The sequence below is a fragment of the Peromyscus californicus genome, unplaced genomic scaffold (assembly GCF_007827085.1).
Source record: "Peromyscus californicus insignis strain IS unplaced genomic scaffold, ASM782708v3 Scaffold_20__1_contigs__length_68692818, whole genome shotgun sequence".
NCBI lineage: Eukaryota > Metazoa > Chordata > Mammalia > Rodentia > Cricetidae > Peromyscus > Peromyscus californicus.
In genome coordinates, this window is record NW_026294503.1 from 39,367,039 (window position 1) to 39,391,055 (window position 24,017).

At 52.0% G+C, this 24,017-nt stretch overlaps 1 long non-coding RNA gene across 2 annotated transcripts; it reads right to left on the reverse strand.

Moving 5' to 3' along the window:
* Nucleotides 1-848: 848 nt before the first annotated feature.
* On the reverse strand, nt 849-10,841 carry LOC128116601 (uncharacterized). Of its 2 annotated transcripts, XR_008220536.1 has the most exons (4): nt 10,560-10,841; nt 9,827-9,970; nt 5,382-5,577; nt 849-4,589 (listed from the first exon to the last, which is right to left on the reverse strand). It is a non-coding gene; the product is annotated as an uncharacterized LOC128116601 (long non-coding RNA). The 2 variants fall into 2 exon arrangements; XR_008220537.1 differs by lacking the exon at nt 10,560-10,841 and having other exon boundaries at nt 9,827-10,032.
* Nucleotides 10,842-24,017: the final 13,176 nt, after the last annotated feature.

Here is a 24,017-nt window from a genome sequence, read left to right on the forward strand (position 1 = left end):
ACCTCTTGGAGATTCTATTTCCTTTTCTGCGCAATGAGTAGGCATGGGTTGGAGTGAGTCAATGTGACTGTGTCTCAGTACACGTCTGTAGTATGTGTTTCCTGTGCCCCCACCTTCCTGAGTGGCATTGATTGTGGGGCCAGTTTGGCTGAGAAATGCATAGACTCTGATAGTCCATACTCTTAGGTTCGAGTCCCCGCTCTGCCGCTCAGTGTGTGATGCTGGACAGGTCCTTTAGCTTCTTCGTGTCTCAGGCCCCCTTATGAAAACTCAGGTACCACAAGAAATACCTATTAAGGTTGGAGATGCATTCTAGAATGGAGACACGCTAGCTGGAGCTGAAGCAGCCATACTGAGCTACAACAAAAAGCTAAAGGCACGGGATAAAGCAAGCCAACCACCACAGCAGGGAATTCGGTCTATGGCCGACATATTCTAAACCTTCCCCAAATGCGGGGCCTTTGGCATCTGTTAGGTGTAAATACAATACAGAGGCGTGGCCTGTGCTGCCCTGGCAGTGTGACTGTGAATGCGGCAGGTAGTGCCTGTGTGCCACTTGCGGTGTCTCTAACAGGGGCCATGGAACGGCTTCTCGAAGAGAGGCTGAGACACGGGGTGTAAGTTGTGTGCCAGGGTGCCTGCCACAGGGCAGGGTTCACAATGGCCCAGTTAGCTCGCTGTGGGTGCCTGCTGTGTATCATGACCAGCTAGGCGGTTTGCACATTTTACTCTATTTAATCCTGCTAATGTCGTGTTGGGTTTTTTTTTTTTTTTTTAATAAAGAAACTTGGTAAACATTTCCTGCTTCTCTTTTTGCAGCAGTTAAACTCAGTGGCAGAACACAGACTCAGATCAGCAGAGGTATAAATGAATGGAAGGCCCCTCCGCCTTCTTTTTTTTTTAATATTTTTTCTTATTGATTCTTTGGGAATTTCATATCATACACCCCAATTCCATTCATTTCCTAGTCCTTCCATGTCAGCCCTCTATCCTTGTAACCCCTCCCTGGAAACAAACAAACAAACAAATAAATACATAAAACAAACAAACAAAAACCAAAACCACTTTGCTCCTCCATCTTTCCCGCCTCTCCATCACATATTCCTTTGTCGTAGTGGTATTGGGAACTGTGGTGTGTCACACAGTAGATCCTTTTCTCCAAACAGTTTTACTTGCAGACATCCATTGTGTAATGAGTTGTTGGTTAGGTTCAAGGCATCTGGCTTCTGCTACACTATCAATACTGGACCCTCACTGAAACTCCTCTCAAATATTCTACAGTTGCCCTGAGTCACGGAGATCCCGTAGCTACAGTTCCCTCAAGACCAGTCCCTTCATGCTCCAGCAGTCATAGATGGGGTAGACGTTAGAGTGGACCAACTCAAAGCCCTGGATGTGGCAGCTGAGTTGGACAGTCCAGGCTTCCACCAGAACCACCTCCCAGGGCTGGAGAGGGGCATGACAAGCTCTCCTGTGCCCAGGCCACCGAGCCAGCTCTTCTGCACCCATGCCATTGGAGGCAGCTCTACCATGAGGGGCAGGGACAGCTCTCCCATGAGTGGTGGGGCCAGCTCTCCTTCTGTGGCCACTCATGGGGGGTGGGGCCAACTCTCCCATGCCCAGGTCACAGGAGCCAGTTTTCCAGTGCTCACCACCAGGGCTGGCCCTCCTGTGATTGGCGGAGCCAACTCTTTCCCCTCTGTAGCATCTAGCAAGGTGCAGGACCAGCTTAGTACAGACCTTGGACATCAGCTTGGCTTCAGGAGGCAGTCCAGACCACAGGCACGTGCACGGCCCCCAGTGGTAACATGGGCCACAGACATTAACACAGACCCTGGCTACAGTAGGACCACATACCCAGACATGACCCTTGGCCACAGCTCAGGCCTGGACATCATCATAGCCTTGGGTGGCAGTGCAGTCCACTCAGATCAGTACGACCCTGGCAGCAGCATGGCCCTTGGACACCAACATGGCCTCAGGTGGCAGCCCAGATCCCGGGCATCCATAAGGCCATTGGTGGTAACACAGGCCACAGACATCAACACAGCTACATAGGGCCACAGACCCAAACATGGCTCTCGGCATCAGCACAAGCTGGAACATCACATGGCCCCAGGCGGCAGCCGAGGTCACCCACATCAGCCTGTTCCTCATGGCCTTCAAATCTTCAGTTCTGCCTCTTTCCACAACACACAAACCACGCCACTTCTCCTTTTCCCCCCATTTCTCCACCACATATTTGCTCATCATCGTGGATCTAACTACCTGGGCCATGAAGCACCAGGCAGGCTTGTTCCCTTCTTCCTTTTTAAAGGGTCTGTGCCAGCTGGCCAGACCTGGCTTGTTGGCTCTGTGGCACAGGGGCTGCAGGACCTCAGTCCTTTGGCATTGGTGTGCCAAACATGGCTTCCATTTCCAAAGCCTCTTCACAGAGCAGAAGATCTGCTGCAGCCCCAACAAAGGCCTTCTGGGCCACAACGGGAGAGAAAGAGTTGAGAGTGTCCTCTGACTGCTTGTTGGGGCTCCCAAGCCCTCCAGAGTCAGCTTACAAACCATTTGCAAGAATCACTCATCACGTGGCTATACCTATGCAAGGGAATCTGTAATAGTCTTTGACTGTATGTGCTCCTGCTAAACCGTGTCTTCAAGAAAGGATGGAGATCAGAAGAGAACCAGATGCCTCAGACACACACACACACCAGCTCCTTACTAATTCTGCATCATTTTTGGTTGCACCAGGAAGCTTCTGCTCAGCTTAAAGTAGCATCATTTCTCAGTTTCAGGACTATGGCTGGCAGAAGCATGTGGCTCACTTGGTAGAATACTTGCCTAACATGTTTAAAGCCCTGTCCTCCATCCCCAGCACCACACTCCTGTAATCCCAAGCACTTGGGAGGTGGAGACAGGAGGATCAAGGTCATCCTTGACTACACAGGAAATCTGAGGTGATCGTGGGAGAGATGAGACTGTGTCTCAAGTGAATAACAAAAACCAAACCAAACCAACCAACCAACCAAAACAAAGCAAAACACCTACCCCACAAATGAAAAAGATTGCTGGCGCTTTGAGCTGCATGGGCCTTTGTCCTTGGGTTGGAGTGGCCTGCATTTTGTGCAGGGCAGGATGTTATGGGTTAAATATGAAATGCCACAGGATCGTGTGTTTGAACACTTGCTCCCCAGCTAGGGGCAATGTTTTTATTGACTGTGGAACCTCTAGGAAGTAGAGTCTGGCTGGGGGAGGGTCACTGGGGGTGGGACTTGAGGATTAAAGACTGGCCCACTTCTGATGCAGATATGTGAGTGAGTTATGACTAAGTCTCCTAGTACTGTGGACCATGAACTTCTACTGTGATGGGCTGTTCTATCTAACCATTGGGCAAAATACACCCTTCCTTCCTTAAGTTGCTTCTTGTCCAGTATTTGGTTACAGGAATGAGAAAATAACCACTCTAGATATCAAGTAGTCCCTGGCCTTTATCCCAGAGGCCAGTAAAACCCCCTCTGTGACAAACGTTATCAGTTCCTTGAGGTTAGGGGAAGTAACCAGTCCTTGCTTAGGAACCTTGGATTTAAAGCAAAAATGGAGGAAAGATGTCTGGAGAAGCAAGGTCCCTAGGGACAGTCATTGGGCATTCTGTGTTCCATTCCAGGAGCTATCCACTCTCCAACCCTCTGCAAAGGTGGTCCAGGTCACAGTGCCCCTCACAGGCCGGAGCTGAAAGCAGATAGCTTTCACGTACCAAGTGGGTCCCTGATTTGGTATTCTCAAGACCCATTCCAGAATCTGGAATCCTGGCACCAAAGGGATCAGAGCATCAAGACTTCAGGGGAAGAGGGCAGGGCCAGCAGATGGCTCGGCAGGTAAAGGTGCTTGCTGTCAAGGCTGGCGACATGGGTTTAATCTCCAGAATCCGCACAGAGGAGGAGAGAACTGGCTTCTTCAAGTTGCCCTAAGACCTCCACACGGGCACCATGGCATATGTGCCCGTCCACCCCCACATACGCATACAGTGAGTAAATAAAATGTAATAAAAAAGGAAAAAGAGGGCACTTTACAGCCAGACAAGCAGGAGACACCAGTACAAAGGGAAAGGATAGCAGACGAGCAGGAACTTCTGCAGTCCGGAAGAGGAGGCACGTGACAAGCAATTCTCACGGGGGTGAGAAAAGCTGCCAGCAAAGGCTTTCGAAGGGTTGATAGCTTTAGTGTGTAACAAGTTTATAAGAAGTCCCAAGTAACACTCACAACCCCAAATAGATTACTGGCCCAAGTACACGGCGACCCAGCCCACAGGAACCACAAATGTAATTAGGAAACTAACACGGAGAAGTGCTCCCCTCACTGGCAATAAAGGTACACATTTGGACAAAGCACCGAGTCTGGAGCTCGCGGGGGAACAGGCATTAAAGTGTGGCAATGGCTGACATGTGAGGTGGGGCTGTGAGCTGTGTGCTCAAGGTGGCACGGAAGGAGGGCAGGGACCCCCAGGGGCAAGCAGACAATTGTCAACCCATGTCACACTTGCGGAGACGCTCCCGGAGGCCAGTGAGATAATTGCCAGGATGCCGTCCCAAGAAAGCAATCTGAAATACAAAAATATGTATTTGCAGCAAAATAATTAGAACCAACCTAAGTGTTTGAACGTGGGGGGATGTTTAAGTAAACGGTGGTCTACCCACTTGAGAGAATATTACAGCCATTAAAAAAATAACGTTTGTGAGGAGTGTGCAAAGGAATGCTCCCAGGGAGTGAAAAGGAGGAAGCTAATAGGTAATATAATATGATCCAATTCTAGCTATGCAGAATAAAGACATCACACCATATTAAAAAAGGCAATGAAACAAAGTGCATTAAAAATAATGGAAGGCCCTGCCTTCAGCATTGGGTTTGGCTGTCTTTTGCCTGGTGGGTGTAGGTATAGTTTTATTTACTCCTATTTCCCACATTTCTCCGTACCTGAATTGCTTTGCCTTGCCAGACAGACATATTTTGCAAAAGCCTCGCAAAGCACAAGAGAAATGTTTTGTGGTGGATGATTGGTGCATGACCTGGGGGCTACACCACGATTAGTAAGCCATGAAAAATAAATGACAGGAGAAGTCAGGCTTGCTGAGAGTACCCCGCCTTTGTGTTCTCCCAGCCCAGGGACCCCTCGTCAGGTATGTGGTTGGAGGTAGGTGTGAACATGCCTAATAAATCCGTGCAGGCAAGGAGGTGTTAGCCACCAGGGACCCTGGTTGCCTTCACAGGGGCACGTGCTGAACTGTAGACACAAATTACAAGCTTGAGAGGTATTTGTGCGAAGACATCTCTTCCAGGCACCAACCTTGGGGGAGACCCAGATTTCACATTAACAACACAGCAGCTATTCTGACCTTTAGTCTCTGACTGTCACATATGCAGGGTCTTTAGATGTCCCCTCTGTGTCCCTGGTCCCAGCTTAATTACTGGTCATGTCCTGGTTTGGGTGAGAAATCACAGAATTGCCCCATCCTTCCTGCCTTCCGAGGGGGTGTTCACGTGCTCCATGGTGACTGGCCTCCGGTGGATCTTCCACTTGGCACTCAGGATCTAGGAAGGACCCAGGGATGCTTAGAGGAGCCTGGGCGATTGTGGAATTACTGAACAATTCAAGGGCCAGCTGGAGGCCACAGGGCATGCCAGAATGGCCGCCGCATCTCAGGCCACCCCTCTGCAGATGTGGCTCATGGCCTGCTGGAAGCTAAGTTGCCCTCAGCAATCCCTGGCACCTGGTTTGATCAGGGGCATGGCTTCTGCCACTTGATCATACCCAGCCAGGCCTTCTGAGCTGGCTGCATGTGGCCACACTGCTGCCTCCCAACTGCCTATTAATAGTTGGGGGATGCTGGGGCAGCCAGTCACACGGGGTGGGAGGCTGGTATGGTGATTGGTCGTTGTCTCTACGACAAACTATTTGAGCAAATGACCCTGGAGGGGGAAAGACTTAACTTTGGCTCATGGTTTTAGTCCATGGTTAGCTGGCATGGTTAATCTGTGGTAAGGTGGAGTGTCATTGTGAAGGAAGAGTGTGGTCAAGGAAAGCTGTTCACTTTGTGGTGGCCATGAAGTAGAGTGAGAAAAGAGGAACCAAGAACAAGACACCATTCCAGGGCACACCCCGGTGAGCTACAACCTCCAACCAGGCCCCTCCCCAGAGTTACAGCCATCTCTTTCTCAATAATGCCACCTAAAAATGCAGCCATCATGAGGTTAACACATTGAGGTCAGGACCCCCACAGTCCAATCTCCATCAACATCCCATCAGTTGTCAACCCTTGAGTCTACAGATGACATTTCAGACTCAAACCCTCATGGTGGTCGCTGATTCTGGACCAGGAAGTTTCCCTTTCTCCTGAATTTTGATGATCCCATGTCCTCATGGGGAACTTCCTACCTGTAATTAAATCTTCTGCAGCCAAGCGACCCACGTTGGGAGCAAGCGTGACCTGCATGGCCCAACACCATCACAGGGCAGGTCCTCTCATCACAATGGTAGTCTGTGATCTGGACACATCTTAGGGAAGCTGTGGTCATCTACACTGAGCAGGATGATGCTCTCTCCCTGCTTTTCCCTCCAGGGTGGTACAAACAGTAGGAGTGGCAGGCACAGGAGCCTGAGAGTCCCTCAGCACCTGGCCAGTCCTAAATCCACGGGTGATGCTGCACCAGTGGTCATTCCTGCCCTACTCATCTGAAGATTAGACACAAGGTTAAGATGCCAGAAGCCCTATGTAGGGCTCACTCCTACTTGCTATGTGGTAGCTGTGGGGCCTTAGGCAAGCATCTTACTCGCTGGAGCCTTAAACAATTCACCTTCAAATGGGATCACAGTTCTGATACCCTGGGCAGTCATGGGGATTCTGAGGTCAGAGCTGACATCAAGGATCCCTAACCACAAAAGCTTCAGAGGAGCAGCTCACTCATGCCACAGGCAGTCCCCTTTCCCAGGGGACAGAGAACAGCTGCACACATCTCACCTCTGAGTGTTTTCTGGGGCAGGGAGCCACCTACCTGTCTTGGCTACCCTTGTCTTCTTACCTGCTGTAGAATAATCCTCTTGTATACTGTAAACATTTGTCACTTGAATTGGTTTAATAAAATGCTGATTGGCCAATAGCCAGGCAGGAAGTATAGGTGGGGCGACCAAATTAAGAATGCTGGGAAAGGGGAAGGGCAGAGTCAGGAGTCATCAGTCAGACACAGAGGAAGCAAGATGAGAATGTCATACTGAGAAAAAGTACCAAGTCATGTGGCTAAACAGAGATAAGAATTGTGGGTTAGTTTAAGTGTAAGAGCTAGTGAGTAATAAGCCTGAGCTACTGGCTGAGCATTTATAAATAATATTAAGCCTCCGAGTTATTTGGGAAGTGGCTGCTGGGTATTTGGGAGTTGCTGGTGGGACAGAAACTTCCATTTACACTTACCTCCTGTCATCCTTTCTTATATTTTAAAAACGATTTCTACAGCGTGGAAGGTTCCCGTGACTGCGTCTGGGGGCAGCTCCATCTATGGCCTTTTAGACTCACTGAGTGACCCAGGTGGTGTGGCTATCTAGGGAGGCTAGACATGCAGCAGAGCCATGTGCTCAGAAGGAGAGGGTATCAGAGGCTGTGGAGCATGACAAGTAACATTCAATGCAGCGCCCAGTTGACACTTGGCCATTCCCACAGGCTGGAGTTGGGGCCTTTGTTCAGATGGGTGAGCTGCTGTGAGGTGGTGTGGAGTGGCTTGCTTCCCCAAGGAAAGTGCTCTGGGTTCAGGAAAGGCAGCTTTTCTTAAAAAAAAAAAAGGAGTCTTTAGCTCATCTCAAACCCACACTAGCTAGGCTTTAAGTAACTGTAAAATTTCTATGTGTCTCTCTCAGGCTCCCAACCCTGAAGGTGCTACCCAAGCAAGGGAAAGACAACAGGAAGGAATATCCTATACAGGGATGAAGAAGGTCATCTTAGAGTTCTAGGTATCATAGAGACCTCTGTGCTGGTTAGGATCATGGTCAGTTTCTGCTCCAGGCCTGATAATGTGTAGGGAGTATGGTCAGGCCAGGGCTGGAAACCCACTCCTCACCAGGACATATCCCTGCCCAAAGTAGATGCCAGGGACATTTCAGGGGCTCATTCTTCCCTCGCTAGAGCAGTTGGGGGGGGGCTGGAAAGGAGGAGAAGAAGGGGAATAAAGAGGTGTGTGTGTGTGAGAGGGGAGTAGTGAGGAGAGAGTAGGTAAGAGAAAGAGAGTAAGAGAGAGAGAGAGCAAGCAAGCATGAGAGAGAGAGAGAGAGAGAGAGAGAGAGAGAGAGAGAGAGAGAGAGAGAGAGAGAGAGAGAGAGAGAGAGAGAAGAGCAGATGAAGGCTGAACAGCAGCAGGGAGGGGCAGGCTGCTAGCCTGGGGCTACAGGGAATGGTGGAGCAGGCTCCTTCCAAACCACAGGCTGTCAAACAGTCTAGTGGCTTCTTCCCCTTCTTGCAAATCCCTCTCCCCAGCGCCTCTCTCATGATAGTCCGAAGACTTAAGCACCCCCAGGGGATCTCTGAGCACCCAAGATTCCTAAGGAAAGGCTAGTTGCTGTGACCTCCCACCCCATGGCCTGTCCTTCACAGACTGCCTTTGTCCTTCACGTGGAGAGTAAGCCCGAATCACTGTCACGACTTCAGAGGAGCCTGCACCAGCCCAGGGACCCCACCCCCTGCAGACTCCGGTCAGGGCAGACAGGCATTGAGGGAACCTGCCTGTGCTCTGGAAGGAGAGTTCCTGCTCTCTGTAGTCTTCTCCTTCCTGCCCAGGCCTCTGAGCCACCGGAACCTCCAAGACTCGCATCTCCCAATGCTTGTCGAGCTGTTGGGATGGCCTAGAAGGGTGTCATCCATCCCCTAGGTTCCATTCCACAGGGACAGGATTGCTGGGCACTGCTGTGCCCACTGTGGCATACACGCCACACTCTTCGGTCAGGCTTCTTCCCAGGGCAGGCAGGCAGGAACGTCAAGGCCAGCTCCTCAGGCAGACCGAGGCAGGCATTCCCCCTGCAGTGCTGGGGTCTAGAGGATGATGGGGCCAAGGGAAAATGTAGCTGCTCTGGGCAAGGAGAGCCTGGCTCTGGGGAGGGCATCATCATAGCGAGGATAGTCAGCACTGGGTCCCTCGGCAAAAGCAGGAGCCACTTCAGGATACGATGTAAAGGGCAGTTCCCAGAGCACAAGGTCTTGGCCCATCTGAGGTTCCAAGGCAGAATTAGTACTCAGCCTGGGCTCCTGCACCCAGCCCGGAGATAGCTGTCTATTCTGGGTGTTGCTGGTCCCCTGGGTACAGATGGGACTGTTCTGAATCCCATCTTGAGGCTTAGAACCTGACAAAGAAATGCTGGAAAGAACCCGAGTCCCAGACACTGCTCTGATGTCTGCCCTGGCCTGGCCTAGGACCCCATCCGCCAGTGCAGGATGTGTGTGTCCTTGTGGGCCTCGAGAGGTGGTGCAAAGCCATCATGCAGACTAGAGAAAAATGCGGCCTCCGACATGCTGGACAATGTGTATTTCCCTACAAACACAGGCCGTTTCTGCTTCTGTCGCTGGCAGACAGTTTAAGACTATTTCTGATTTACTCCCATGTCCCAGCTTGCTTGTGGCCCACTTTCTTCTCCTTCCCAGAGGGCCTACACCATGTTTCTAAAATGTCTTCTTGGCACCGTTACCATCCCCCTACACACACACACACACACACACACACACACACACACACACACACATACAGGGTTCTGAGGACTGCCCTGAGTCCCTTGGATTAGGCAGGAAAGTCCCCTGTGACCTCTTACCTCTCACCTTTGTGATCAGATCCTCTGCTCCTGCAGGTGCTTTCTCAGCCAAGAGCCATTGAGCTCTGTCCTCTGTCTCTCTAGGTCCTTTGTCCTGGTACTCTGGGAGGGTTTGCACCCTACTTGACTCCAGCTATTCCAGGTCTGCATTACAGAACCCAGGGTCATGAGAACATCATTAGCTTCCCTTGTAAAGCCCCCTGACAACAGAGGTCTCTCTCCCTCAATCCCTTCTTTCCTCCCTTCCTTCCTTCCTCCCTCCCTCCCTCCTCCACCCCCATCTGCCTCTCTCATTCCCTAAGTTCTACACTCTTTCCTTCCCTCCCCTCTCTCCCCTTCCTCCTCATATTGCCTGCCATATTCTAGCAATTTCTTCAGTATTTGCAAAAGAAAGGAGGACTGTCTGTGTGTGTGTGGAGGTGGGGGTGTTCTTCAGAGGCAGGGCTTTCTGACACCTGACAGCACCCTGTAGCTTGGTGCCACTGGTTTTAGGGGTTATGGCATTTCTGTCCTGCCTCCCTCTCAGCCCTATGTGGCAGCAGCCCAGGGTGACAAAGGAAATCCACCTGCAAAGTGAGGGGGTGGCAGGCAGTCCCCAGGCCTCCCAGCCCTGAAAGCTCTTCTATTTATAACACCAGCCCCATGCCGGCAGTTGCTATTCAACTCAGGGGAAACTGCGAAAGAAAATCCTGTAACAGAATTTATTCTTCCTGGTCCTCTTAAGAAATCTCACCTCGAACATGATCTCTGTGTCCAGAGACTTATCGGCATCTCCTTGGGGCTGGCTCACCAGGCCTTGTCACCTGATTGGCTCCTGACACTGGCAAGGATGGGCCACCCTTTGGCATTGTAGAGATGTAGAGTTGTATCATTGTTTCAGGCAACAGAAGGACGTTGGGCTCCAAGGTATGGGTGGGCCACTCAGTGGTCACAGTGACTTTAGGGGAGAAGATGAGGTGGGCTGGAGCTGCGCATCATTATGAAGTTGACCGTTACGGTGAACCAGAGTGAGGCCTGGAGCAGGGGTTTTCATTCCCTGCTTGTCTTTTCTTAGGAACATCCCTCTTCCAGCCCAAGAGTCTGCATTCTCACCCCCCCACCTCACACCCCCCCCCCCCCCCCCCCCCCCCGCTACTGGCTCCCGGGCAGCATGGGTTCTTCTTCCTTTCCCAAGGAATCTTCTTCAGCCCTCCCCATTCTCAGTCCATGAGACTGGCCACACCCCCACCCTGTTTCCATGTATTTGGGGTTATGCTTTCCTGGTTGTTCAACAAGTGTCTGTCAGCGGACTGCAGAGGCTGTTTCTGGAGCTAGGACCTTGGCCTGAGGGGGTTAACCCTAGCCATGGTGGACCCAGGCTGAGCAGGCCCTGTGACTGCTGTAGGTAGGGAGCACTTGCTGACAATAGAACCACAGCCCCCTGGGCCCCTGGAGCAGAGCCAGCCTTAAATGCAGATGAAGGAGGCAGTCAGCTACCCACACAGCCTGCGACACAGCAGTATTTTTAGAACAACTTTCCCTCTGTTTCTCTTGGTAGGAGAGAGGTGTGTGGACGGCAAGGCTCCTCTCTGCGTGCATCCTCGACGCAGCACCACCCACTGCATGCTCCCAGGCACTCAGTGCCTCGTCCCACTCTGCCGGGGACACACGAGTATAGAGGGCTTAGGGCCGGGGTGCATACTGGGAAGGTTTTAACTCCAGAGCCCAATCCTTGGGACAGTCCTATCTCCTGGCCATGCAGTATACAACGTCCCCATTTTCACGGCTTGCTGCCCTGAAGCCAAGATAGCCTTCAGTGAAGGGAGACAGGGTTGGCCGCGATGTCCAGAGAGGGGTAGTTTTTCAGGTCCCTGAATAGGGTACCAAAGGCTTTGATGGAATCCCTCTTGTCCCTGACTACAAAGTAGAACCAAAGGAGTTTGAAAAGTGCCTCTCTCCAGGGTCTACCCCGGGTTTGGTACAATGGAGTCCTCTGTCAAGACAATGGCTTTGATACATTATTTATTCACTTTTATTTTTATTTATTTTCCTGGCAGTACTGGACATTGAACTTAGGTCCTGGCACCCGATAGACAAGGGCCTCCACTGAGATACAAGCCAAGCTCTTTCTTTACTTTTATTTATTTATTTATTTATTTATTTATTTATTTTTGTTTTTTTGTTTTTTCGAGACAGGGTTTCTCTGTGTAGCTTTGCGCCTTTCCTGGAACTCACTTGGTAGCCCAGGCTGGCCTCGAACTCACAGAGATCCGCCTGGCTCTGCCTCCCGAGTGCTGGGATTAAAGGCGTGCGCCACCACCGCCCGGCGCTTTACTTTTATTTTGAGACAGACTTTCACTAAGTTTTCCATGATGGCCTTGACTTACAATCTTCCTGTGCCATAAAGCCCAGCTCCTGCTTGACTTTTATCTGCACAGAAGTTTCTTCGACACAGAGTTTTCCCAGGTTAGATCCTAATGAGGCTGGTGATGGCAACCATACAGTAACGACATCACTGGGCGGTGAGGGCTGGGGACTGCTGTGGTCCATTATGTCAGACTCCCTGGGAGTTCCGTATCTATTCTAAACTGACCAAGATTGTCAGCACCTTGTCTTCCTCGGTGTTACTAAGGGTGCTTAAGCTGCCCACAGAGACTAGACAAGGATCCTGTGGGCTGGGGGGTGAGGCTCCTCATGGTTGTCCTCTTGTCTGTCCCTTCTCTTGGACAGCTGCTTTTCTGTCTGTGCCCAGGTGGGAGGATTGGAGCATTACAAGCTGTTGCCTGGATCTGCCATTCTTTGACTATATAAAGGGTGACTTGTGCATGCAGAGGGCCTGGAAGGTCTTCGATACCCTTGGTGGGAACCTTCCTCTTCCCACCAAACTCTTGCTGATGTCCCGGACTCATCCATTCAGCTCTGAGCTTTCCTTCCCTCTCGGCCCAGAGTCTCCATGTAGTCACTGACCAAACATCTCCAGCATCCCCGGCAGGGCAGGTTGGTGGGTCCCACTGTCAGCAAGAAACCTGATGCTTCTACCTGGAAGACAATAATGAAAGCGGAGGAGCCAGCAGGAAGGACCAGGAGTGTAAGGAGCAGGCTGTTCTCCCTCGAGGCTGCTAGATCCTTCTGCAGGCAGGATCTCCAGAACGACACATTTGTCAAAATTATGACCCAATTAGGCAGCAATAACTGGTGTCTATGACCGTCACACACGTAATCGTTGGTAATATCACTTGGAGATAAAGGCTGAATGATGGGGCAGGGCTGGCTGTGGAGGGAGGGGGAGGGGCACATGGTTCTCTTTTTCAAGCCTTTGAGGGACCACCAGGTGAGTCAGATGCCAGCTTCCAGTGACACTGGTACATGGCTTCTGAGTCACGCCTTTTGTTGTTGGTATTTGGTTGTCTGGGAAGAGCAGGCTGTGACTAACACCAATCTACAACATCCCTTGGCTCCATTTTTCTGTCACTACTGAGTCCTTACAGGAGATCCCATGGGGTCTCCCTAAGATGTCAGGCAGGTATTCATCCATCCGTAAGTCAGGTCTGTCCCTGGCTGTGATGACCCAGATCCATGTTGCAGCATTCAGTCTCCTATCCATACTCCTTAGCCCTTTTGTTCTTTTCCGTGCTCTAGGCTTTTCTGCCTCAACTTTGCTGCATCTCTGCCAGGCATGCCTTCTTCAAACCCTCAGACCCACCTGTCACGTGACAGCCATTGTCGGTGCTTGGTGTCCACTTTGACTTTCTCCTTTATCAGGTTAGACATACCTGGAACCTGCAGGCCAGGATCCCAGTCCACCCTTCACCCGCCACCACCCCCACCATAAATGTCACTTCTTACCTGTACACACACATGACTAGTGGGATCGGGTGATCAATGCCCAACCCCAACGTGACCCTGAGCTTCTTGTGGGTGAGGGCCTGGCTGTCCTGTATCCTCTGCACTGGTGCCTGGTGCAAGCTGACTGGAGACTGAGTTCCACAGGCCCTGACGACCAGCAAGACTCTCTCCTTACCTGTCATTTCCATCTCCTCTGCCCACTCATGAGGTCTCCCTGGGACTGCAAGGCTAGCCTTTGACACCTCCAGTTCCTCCTGGGACTCCTCTGAAGCTCCAGGTTCTTGGAGTGAATTGGGCCATGTCAGACTCTAATGTCTGCATTTGCTCCTAAGCCTGGGAGAGGAATGCGCATGACCCATGTGCGTCTCTTGTTCCCCATGGCTTACTTTAGTATCACCCATCCTTTTGGATACCACATCAGATTCAAGAGAGACAGGAACCTTGCCTGGGGTGCAGCTCAATAAGGTTTACCCTGCTCAGCCACCAGGCCCAGGGTTCAGGCCTGGGAGGCCTGGAGCTCTACAAGCAGAAAGGGCTGAGTACAGCCATGCCCCTGGGGAAATGGGAGGCCACTGTCCCCCATGTCCAGGCTTGGATGGACAGAGTCACCATCCTGCCACACTGAGGCTAATGGGCTGCAGACCCTGAGACAGGCAGAATCCTCACCTGGAGGTGTGGATGGGCGGGGGAGACAGCCAGCATTGCCCCGTATCCTGAGAGCCTCAGGATGGGTGGGGTGGCCATGGCTGTAATGATCCAGCTAGAATGGCCTCTCTCTGGCTCACTCAGCTCTCTAAAGCAGTGTATCTCTGAAGCACAGCAAGGAGCACAGACAGACAGGAAGGATTCTGGGCACCAGTGGAAAAGGCTAGCTCCCCAAACCACCTGGTTCCATGATAATGAGTGTGTAAGGCTCTTCCAGTGACCAGGCCTTCATACATACAACCATTTGGTGGGTGCTAGGTGGGTCATTTGCTAACACCTGCTTTCATGTAGCCCAGGCTGGCCTTGAACTTGCTGTGTCTTCAAAGGATGACTTCATCCTCCTCAGCCTCCCACCTCCATCATCCAAGTGCTAGGAATACAGGTATATACCACTCCTTCTGGTTTATGGGGTGATGAGGATTAAACCCAGTGCTCTGCAAATGCCAAACAAACACTCAGCTGAGACATAGCCCCAGCCCTTTCCCACCATTTTCTTTTTGAGCTTCCTTCCCAGTCCGTGCAGGCCCCCTTCTCATCCGGGCCATCTCCAAGGCTCTCCTACATCCTTGAAAGGTTCTCCAGTGCCCACTGAAATATCAAAACATCTCTGAGGTATCAGTTGGGGCTTGCTCTCCTTGCTGGGATGAGAGATTCTGCTATGGGTGGGGTTTTGGGTCCCCACAGAGCTCTCATCCCACTCCAGGCCTGTGGCTGCTCTAGGCTGGACCTTTTTGCTCTGGTCTTTCTCTATGCCTAAAGAATAGACCACTGAGAGATAGGCTATGCTGATACTGGCCAGGGTTGGAGGGAGGAGGGAAGATTAATTGGTTCTCATTAGCCCAGGAGTCAATTTGCAGACATCCGGTAAGAGCCCCTGAAAAGAAAGCTGTTGACAAATTGGAGTATATTCAAACCAAACAGCGAGGCTCTTGAGGGACTGAGTAAGGACTGGAGAGCAGCAAGCGATGAGCTGTAGCTCATGGTTGGTTGAATCTCACATAGATCTCCATTAGGGGCTTGGGGCTACCTTTGCCTACTCACCCCACACACCCTGCTGATTAGACAGCTATTCTCTGATCTCACCCATGAACACAGTGGGGCTCCTCCAAGTGTCAGTGAACCTGACCAAGTAGGGGCAGGGTAGCCAGGACCCAGAGCTCACCTGCCTTGTCCCCACAGTGATATCTGGGCCTCCTAGCTCATGGCTACCTCTGTCAGGACCCAGGTCTCTCTCTCTTCTGGTTTCCAGTCTCCTCATCCATCAGCTACACACCTTCAGTGCAGGGTTCCACCATAAGAAGGCTGAAAGGGCTTCTGGGTATTAGCAGACAGTCCCCATCTTGTCCGGATTCAGCCGCTGCAGCCCTGGATCCTGGGTGAGCCTCTTGTCTCTGCAGACCGAGCATGGAACGCACTGAGGGGTTCCACCCGCAAACCTGCTCTGAACAAAGGGCTTTGTCCAAAGACTGGGGAACTAGTGAGGCCTGTCTGAGCCCTGAGCTGGGTTTTGAGGAGTAGATAGGAGTTTCCCTGATGAAAGCACTGGGTGGATGGAAACAGCATTAGGCCAGGCACAGGGAAGCAGGTGTAGGAAGTGGGTGGGGTACACAGGGTTGTAGAATGGCTTGATGTGGGAGAGGGGTTTAGGTTCAGTGTGACCTGGGAGTTCCCCTCCCACCACTGCTCAGAGCAGCAGGTGAGTGCCTGGGCATCCTGGTGGCCTGCCAATTCCCCAGGGCTTCCGGCCAGCCCCACCCCACAGAGCTGTCTGGCCTGGTGTGAAAATGAAGATTGATCATGGCGGAAAGGCAGCCCGGGCCGCGGAGCCAGCCGGGAGTTGCAGAAACACCGGGCTTCATTATTATTTTAAGTGTTACTCAGCGGCTTTATTGAATTCTCCAAGTCAGGAAAAATTCTGGCGAGATAAGAAGTTGACATTTTCAGACGCCGCAGCAGCGAGAACTGTGCGGGCGGTGAGGACAGCGAGAAGCGCCTGCTTGGCATGAGAATGTCCCAGCCCACGGCCACCACCCACGGCCACACAGGCGCATGCACAAGGCACGCTGACTCAGGACAAGGGAGCCCAGCCAACCGGGGGAAGCGGGGAGGGGGGGACAGACAGGAGGGGAGAGGAAGGGAAGGCTGCTCCCGGGGAAGCCGCTAGAGACCTCTCTTCCCTCCAGTTCCCCTTGCCCTGCTTTCCTCTCTACCTTCCTTTGTTGAGCACCTACTGTGTGCCAGGCTGGGATGCCCACTAGCTCTTTCTATTTGCCTCAGAGCACTGGTGAGCACCACAAGATGTCACTGTGGAGTAGTGTACACAGGAACCAAGGTGGAGGCCAGGTGGAGCCCAGGGGAGGAGAGAGCTGGGAGTCCTCCAGGCTCAGTTCTTGGATGCCTCTGAGGTAACCGGCCTGGAGTGAAGCGGGCACAGACTTTATGCTCAGTATCTATTTGCGAAACACAGTATACTTGTTGAAGAAATGGATAGTTCTTTCTGGGGCGCTACAGAGGAATTTCTGTTCTGGTCTTAGAGGATTAGGATTATAGTTTTCTAAAGGAAACCATCTCATTGGTCTTCTGTGAAGGCCATGGCCGGGGACACAAGACTTGATGGGATGGCCCAGCCAATGTGGTTAAGAGATGGAGGTCAAAAGATGCAGAGGCAACAAGTGGAGGCTGAAAGTGGAGGGCAGGGTCCCGGCTGTCTCCTCAGGCCCTTGGCTGGCTGGCCTCAGGCCTGGAATGAAGTGGGTCTGAACTTGAGTCTTCCGTGAAAGAATGACATGATTTTATTTTATTTTATTTTAAACTTCTTTTTGATACAGGGTTTCTCTGTGTAGTTTTGGAGCCTGTTCTGGAACTTGCTCTGTAGACCAGGCTGGCCTCAAACTCACAGGGATCCGCCTGGCTCTGCCTCCCGAGTGCTGGGATTAAAGGCATGCACCACCGATGCCTGGCTAAATGACATGACTTTAGATACAGCCAGCATTGTCCCAGCCTTGTGGTGGGAAGGAATATAGATCCTGAGGTCATCTCACCTGTACATGGATTTCAGGAAAGCACTGTCCCAGAACAGGCTGAGTCTAGGTCGTTGTCTTGGGGCCACCACCTGTCCCTGTGGCCTCCTCTTTCACACAGCCATATTTAGGGGTGCAGACAAACAGACACATGGATGCTTGCCTCCACACAGACACGATCATGAGCAAGCCTGCAGGGGGTAGCCACTCTTTATTCCCCCAGCCTGCACAGGACAGGGCTGTCTGTGCCCCTGGACTCCATCCCTTCTCTGTAAACCCAGGGCAATAGTTGGGTCTGGAATGTTCTCTAAAGACCCATATACAAACTTGGTCATAGCCCGTGGCATAGGGAGGTGGAACATTTAGGAGGTGGGGCTTGGTGGAAGGACACTTCATTGGTGTCCCCTTGAAGGGAGTGGGGAGAACCTACCCTTTCTTTCTGCTTCCATGTTCTTATGAGGTGAACAGGCTTTTTCTGTCACATACTGTTACCATGGCACATTATGTTGCCATAGACCCAAAGCAACAGGGCCTAGTGACCACCAGCTGATCATCTGAAACGGTGAGCTAGAACTTTTCTTCCTCTTTGTTCTGTATCTCTGGGATTTTGTCACAGCGACAGGACACTGACAAAAATACAGGCACTTCACAGTGGGTCCCCAGCCATGCCCCATGAAAAGCTTGTAAGCACAGAGTGACACACAGGCTGTTTGTGGCTCAGGGGCAGAGGCCTTGACCATGAGACCAGGCACAATGCGCAGACTTCTCAGCAATATGGCCTGGGGCCTTCTATTCTACAGAGGTATGTGTCAGCCTATAGGCAAGTTCCTGTCTTTGTGCAGAGTCCTACCCTTCAGGATCCCGGACCTGGTTCCGGTAGGAGGGGCCTACCAGTTCCAGCCTGTCAGATCTGGGATAGTCCTGGATATAGGGTGAAAAGGGCCAATGAAAAACACCTTGACTTTGACTTGGGAACAGGGATTGAAATCCCACCAAACCCCGAGCACAAAAACCCACCAATCCCAAGCCACCCTGGAAAGCCCCGCCCCCCCGCCCCTCCCCAAGGAACTCTATATAAGCTCTGTAGCCTGTTCAGTTTACTGCCACCTCACCCTAAGGACAGCCACCCTCCTGGATTCTTCCCTCCCCATACATCTCTTGAATGAGGTTTGCGTTGCGTGATGACCTTCTTCGGCCAGAGCAGGGCAGAGAAGTGACACCTTTCGCAGGAGCCGGAGCTTTTACCACAAGCTTAGGCTGGAGGCTGCCAGCCCAACCACATCTCCCTAGAAAGGATGGTGTGAATTTCTCTTTATTCAGTAGGAGCTGCTAAGCGCATCTGCTCCACACTAATGACAGCCTGGGCCATTGTGTCCCTTCCCAATGGTCTCATTTAATCCCTCCACACGTGTCAAGAGCGCCCTGTCCTGTGTCTGTGTGCACTAGGCTCTCAGCAAGGAATGTCCTGACCTGCAATTCCCAGCACAGGCCTCAGAGTCTAGCTCCCCTTCTCCCTACCATGCTGTGGCTTGCACCTGGCTGAACCTTAAAACCCACCTCTCCTGTGTCCCTCGCCTTACACTCAGCTCCTGCTGTGACTCAGTCTAATCATTCCTCAGCCCCTTGGTTTAGAACTTGCCTGGTACTTCCTTCAGCCAATGAGAAAGCCCCCCCCCCCCCCGGGCTCTTTCTGGTCCCCCCCAGGGCCTCTGGATTTGCAGATCTCTAACTCCAGCCCCAAGGCCTTCCTGGAGGCTCCCCATGCTGGCATTTTGCGTGGGATTTCACCTCTGTTCTCCTTGCTGGCTGTTGGCTCCCTATCGACCTCCCTAATTTGATGGACTCCATGAAGTAGGATTTCTGGCCCTAGGCAGGTGTTCACCACGGGGTAAGGAGGTAAGTTTCCTTTGACAGTAGCTCAGCTTTCCTGGCTGCTGGTCCATGACAGGAGTGCACAGTAGGGAAAGAGGGTAGTTTATTTATGACTTGTCATTGCCTATCCTCTTACGACCATGTGATAGACAGAACTACCGGGTCTCACGGAAATCACAGAATTCAGGTTGCTCAGGCTCAGAGCTGAGCTCCAGATCAACACACCCAAGACCCCTCAGAAGACCTGCAGGGCTCCGATGTTCTTCACCAACAGCAAGCCAGTGACACACAGCAGGAGCTGGACCCAGGAGTAGGTGTGAGAGGAGGGGCTGGGCTTCTTCTTGCGGCTGCTGCGCTGAGGTCTACAGCCAGCTCAGCTGCCCTTCTTTTGTGCTTTGGTTTCAGAAAGCAATGATTTTTTCAGAAAAAGAAAGAAGGAAGGAAAGAAAGAAAAAGAAGTAGCTTATGTGTTAGCATAATGGAGCCATTTTTTTAAAAAAATGTTCCTTATTCCATCTCTGTTGCTGTCAGTACTGCATCACAAACGTGTTTTCTGAGGGTGGGGTGCCACTGATTCTGGTGTGTACAAGGGGTCTCCGTCTCAGAGTTAAGGAGCTGGATCTCAAGCTCTGTGGTTGCTTTGGCTGTGGGCTGCTGTATTCCTTTGAAGAGCTGGTTCCGTACAGGGATGTATGGATGGATTTTTCTTGGTGGGGCTGGAGTTCTGGGTGGCTCCGTGTAGGGAACAAGGAGGTGCTCTGTCCAGGGGTGCTGGGTGGGATTGTGATAGGTGGTGAAAAGGCGGGCAGTGCCGAGTATGGAGAGGGTGTGCCGACTATCCTGAGCCCTGCTCACTCTGGGCTTCCCCGGGGCTGCCCAGCCTAGTCTGCTGGAATCTACTAGCCTATGTGGATCTGGTCTGTCCCTGTGAAAGCTTAAGAATGGATGTGTCGCTGTTCCAGCAGGGTGGAGGACTGGGAATGGGGAGGCTCCCTCCTGCTGCCGATGGCTCTGGAGATAGTCTCCCCCGGAAATTGACAGCACAGCACTCGGGGACTTTAATATCATGGCTCCATGGGGACGCTGCGGAGTCTGCCGTTGCTAAGCGGCCCAGCATCTGCAGTGTGGGTGTGGGAGGAACCGACTCACCCGTCCATCTGCCCTTCCTTACGCAGCACACTCACTCATTCACTGACTCATTCATCCATTCCTCCCTCTTTATCCACACACATACACCCAGCCAGAGACTCATTCATTCAGTTACCTACCTATCCCTTTCTTTGTAGACTTATTCCCGTTGCCTACTTACCTACCTATGTTTGGGGGATAATGATGATGGATGCATGTTCTTACCTGCAAGGGGCATGGAAGGCCAGTGAGAAAATGCTGCCGCAGTGGGTGATGATGAGAATGATGGAGGTATTGGTATGGTGATAGGCTGTGATGATGGTGGTAGGGCAATGATGATTATGACAATGATGAAGAAGATGATGATGATGGTGATGACAGTGATGGTGGAGATGATGGTGATGGTAGTGGAGCAATTATGATGATGGATATGGTATGATGATGGTGATGATCGAGTGATAGTGATGGTAGTGATGATGATGTCACATCCTGGTCACTGTGGTGGTGGGATGGTGCTGATGGTGATGATGAAGGTTATGAGCACAACGGAGTTGATGGTGATGATGGTGACATTATCACATGATGGTGACTGTGGTGGTGGATTGATGATGGTGGTGGTGATGGTGATGAGCATGATGGAGTTGATGGTGATGATGGTGATGATGGTGTGGTAGTGATGATGGTGGCGTTGTCACATGATGGTGACTATGGTGGTGGAGTGATGATGGTGGTGGTGATGGTGATGGCTGAAGGACTAGTTATTTGGCATGGTGAGCAGTTGATGTAATTCTAGAAGACCACAGAATCCTTTACCAGAAGTCTGGAAGCCAGTGCCACGTGTGACTAGCTTAAGGTTGTGGAATCCAGCACTCCATGTCACCAGCCTAGGAGCTAGGCAAAGCCCCACTTGGTCTAGAATATTGACACAGTATGTAATTGAGGGGCTTGCCTGGGGCAGAGCATATCTCCACAAAGTGTTAGCTGATGGTCACATGTCATAGAAGTCTGAGGGGCTGCTTGAAGAGGGGCCAGCCCCTCTTCATGGGTAGGTCCAGTAGGAGTTAGCATGTGGCCTGGACAAGGTCATTCATCTGGGGGAGGAGAGGGACCAGGATCATGTCACATGATGGAATGGGGTCCAACTAGAAGCCTTAAGGTCATTGCACAGTCCCTGCATGGATGGTTCAGAGGTAGGTGAGAAGGGATGGTGACAGCCTCAGATCTGACAGACGCGCTACTCCAGGTGGGTCTGCCACCTCAGCGGACTAGCCACACTGCCTGCTTGCAAGTGTTCCTTGGTGAGGGTTGAAAGCCCAGGTTCTAGTCCCGCTGCCTCAGGCCTGACTGGAGCACCCTTGGCCCAATGTTGAGATCTTCATTCACTTTCAGCCATCTTGAGCTGCTCTGTTGAAGTCCCATCCTGGCCCCACTACGGGCTCATAGGCTTTCCAGGGGCTGGATGTTCTGAGAAGCTGACTGAGCACGGGCACAGACAGGGTGCTGAGGAACCTATGCAGCCTTTGGCTCACCCAGGAGTCTGTGGGGGGCCCGGGAGAGCTTGTTCTCTCTGGTTCTCACCTAGTCCTGGACAGCCAAGCTGGGAAGGTGCATCGAGGACCAGCATGGCTCCCCAAACAGAGGGGATATTGACACAGCTATTTTTAGCCTTATTAAAATGAGTCTGCTTGCTCCTTTCCATGCTCTTCTCTCCAGCTCAATCTTCTTTTCCAGATTGAACGTGTGTGTCCAGGCCAAGGCGCCAGGGGAGCCGAGCTGCAATCAAAATGTTAATAAGCCTCTGATTGTGCCTTGGATGCCTCCTCCTCCCTTCCTCTGCCTTCTCCAGATGTTGTGGGGTCTTCATGAGCCCCGGGAAGCTGCACACGTGTTTGGAAAATGAGACCTTGGCATCACCCTCCATGCACAGAGCCCTGGGGAGCTCAAGAGTAAGAGGCTGGCTGTGGTATGGGTCCTCACTGTGTCTCAAGTCCCTGCTGCTTCTCTACATGGGCCCAGAGCAGGTGCAGAGCCAAGAAACTAGTGTTCATGATGTTGGACTCATCAGACCAGGACCAGGGTCCCCCCTACATAGGGAGTCGGTTCTGTCACAGGGATGGACAATCTCATGTCTGAGATGCAGGATATGAGGTCTTCCAGGGGATAGCCTCTGTGAGGAGTGACAGCTCTCTCAGGAGCACGGCTGTAGGTCTGTCTCTTTGAGTTGTGCCATCTGGCACAGTGACAAAGTCTCTCGGACAAGGGCAGGGGAAGCGTCTCCTGTCATCTGTGTAGCCAGTTAATGTGTTTCTATGGAATTTGAGCCAGGAGTGAGCTAGGAGGGGGTGACGGGTGGGGAAAGGTGTACATAAGCCAGCCTTGGGGCTTTGTGGCAGAGTGATAGGGGAGGTCGCAAAAACTCATACGAAGAGCCATAGACTTATATAGCGAAGGAGAGGGATGTAGAGTGGAGAATGGGAATAGCCTGTGCAAAGGCCCTGTGGTTGGGGAGTGTGGCAGACATGAAGGAGCACAAACATCAAGAAAGTTAAAACCGATCTGTTGGGGTGGGTCCTTGACTGTCGCGGTGAGACCATGGAGGGCCCAGGGTTGACCTAGCAGAGTCTAGCAGATGTGGAGCATGGTGGAAGGGACAGAGGGATCCACAGACAACAGGCAGCAGACACATCGAGGTGACAGGCCGTGTGGCCGCCCGGTGACAGTAGACTGAGGACAGGGACAGGAGTGACTTTGAGGAGGTACGCACACAACACAGGCAAAATCGTGAGGGGACAACAAGCTGGGCAGGGACACTGGGAAGAGCCCCAAGCAGGACTAGGCTTTGCCACTGCCAGGCATGGCAGGTTGCCAGGCTTGGTTGGGGAACTGGGCAGGGCAGGGTCTATGTCATTAGAGGGGTACCTAGGGCAGGTTGAAGTCTGCTTATCAGGGTGTGCCATCTCCCATACTACCCACAGCGGTATACTGTTAACCCCTGCACCCCCAATATCTCACCAGAAACTTCTTCCACACGCTCACCAATAACATGAATCTACCAGGGTGCAGTGAGGCTGCCTGAACCACTCACTCAAAACGGATCATGAATATGTCCAGTAATGGAGGGAGTAGACAGTTGTCTTTGGGCCACCGGCTCCGATCCGCCAGCTAGGGAAGGGGGGGCTGGAATCCTGAAGAGGAAGCCTGGGGGACACCTTCCTTTCTGTCTCTCTTCCCACAGGCTCTGTGAGATAAAGGAGAGGCTGGGAGGGAATGTGTGGACATGCGGTCCATGAGACCAAGCCCAGGAGCCAAGGTCAAGGTTGCAACCCTGACCCTTATTCACACGGGAACTTCTGATTACTTATAGGAAAAATCCTTGGGCCAGGCATGCTAGCAGTCCCCCCTCAAGGCTTGGTTCTGGCTTCTCCGTGTCTGTCCTTCCCTGAGCAGCATCCCTGCTGGGGAGGGAGGCTGGAAGGCCATCTTAGGACCTGGCTGATATCACTTTGTGCACATCTGTGCTCTGAGAGAAGCTAGAGAACTCCCTGCCATCATTTCTTCTCCATGGCTCTGGGGTCTCAGGACCAAGGAGTGACTCCTGCTTCCTGCTCCCCTGGCATAAGTGGTCTCCAGTGCTGTGTCTG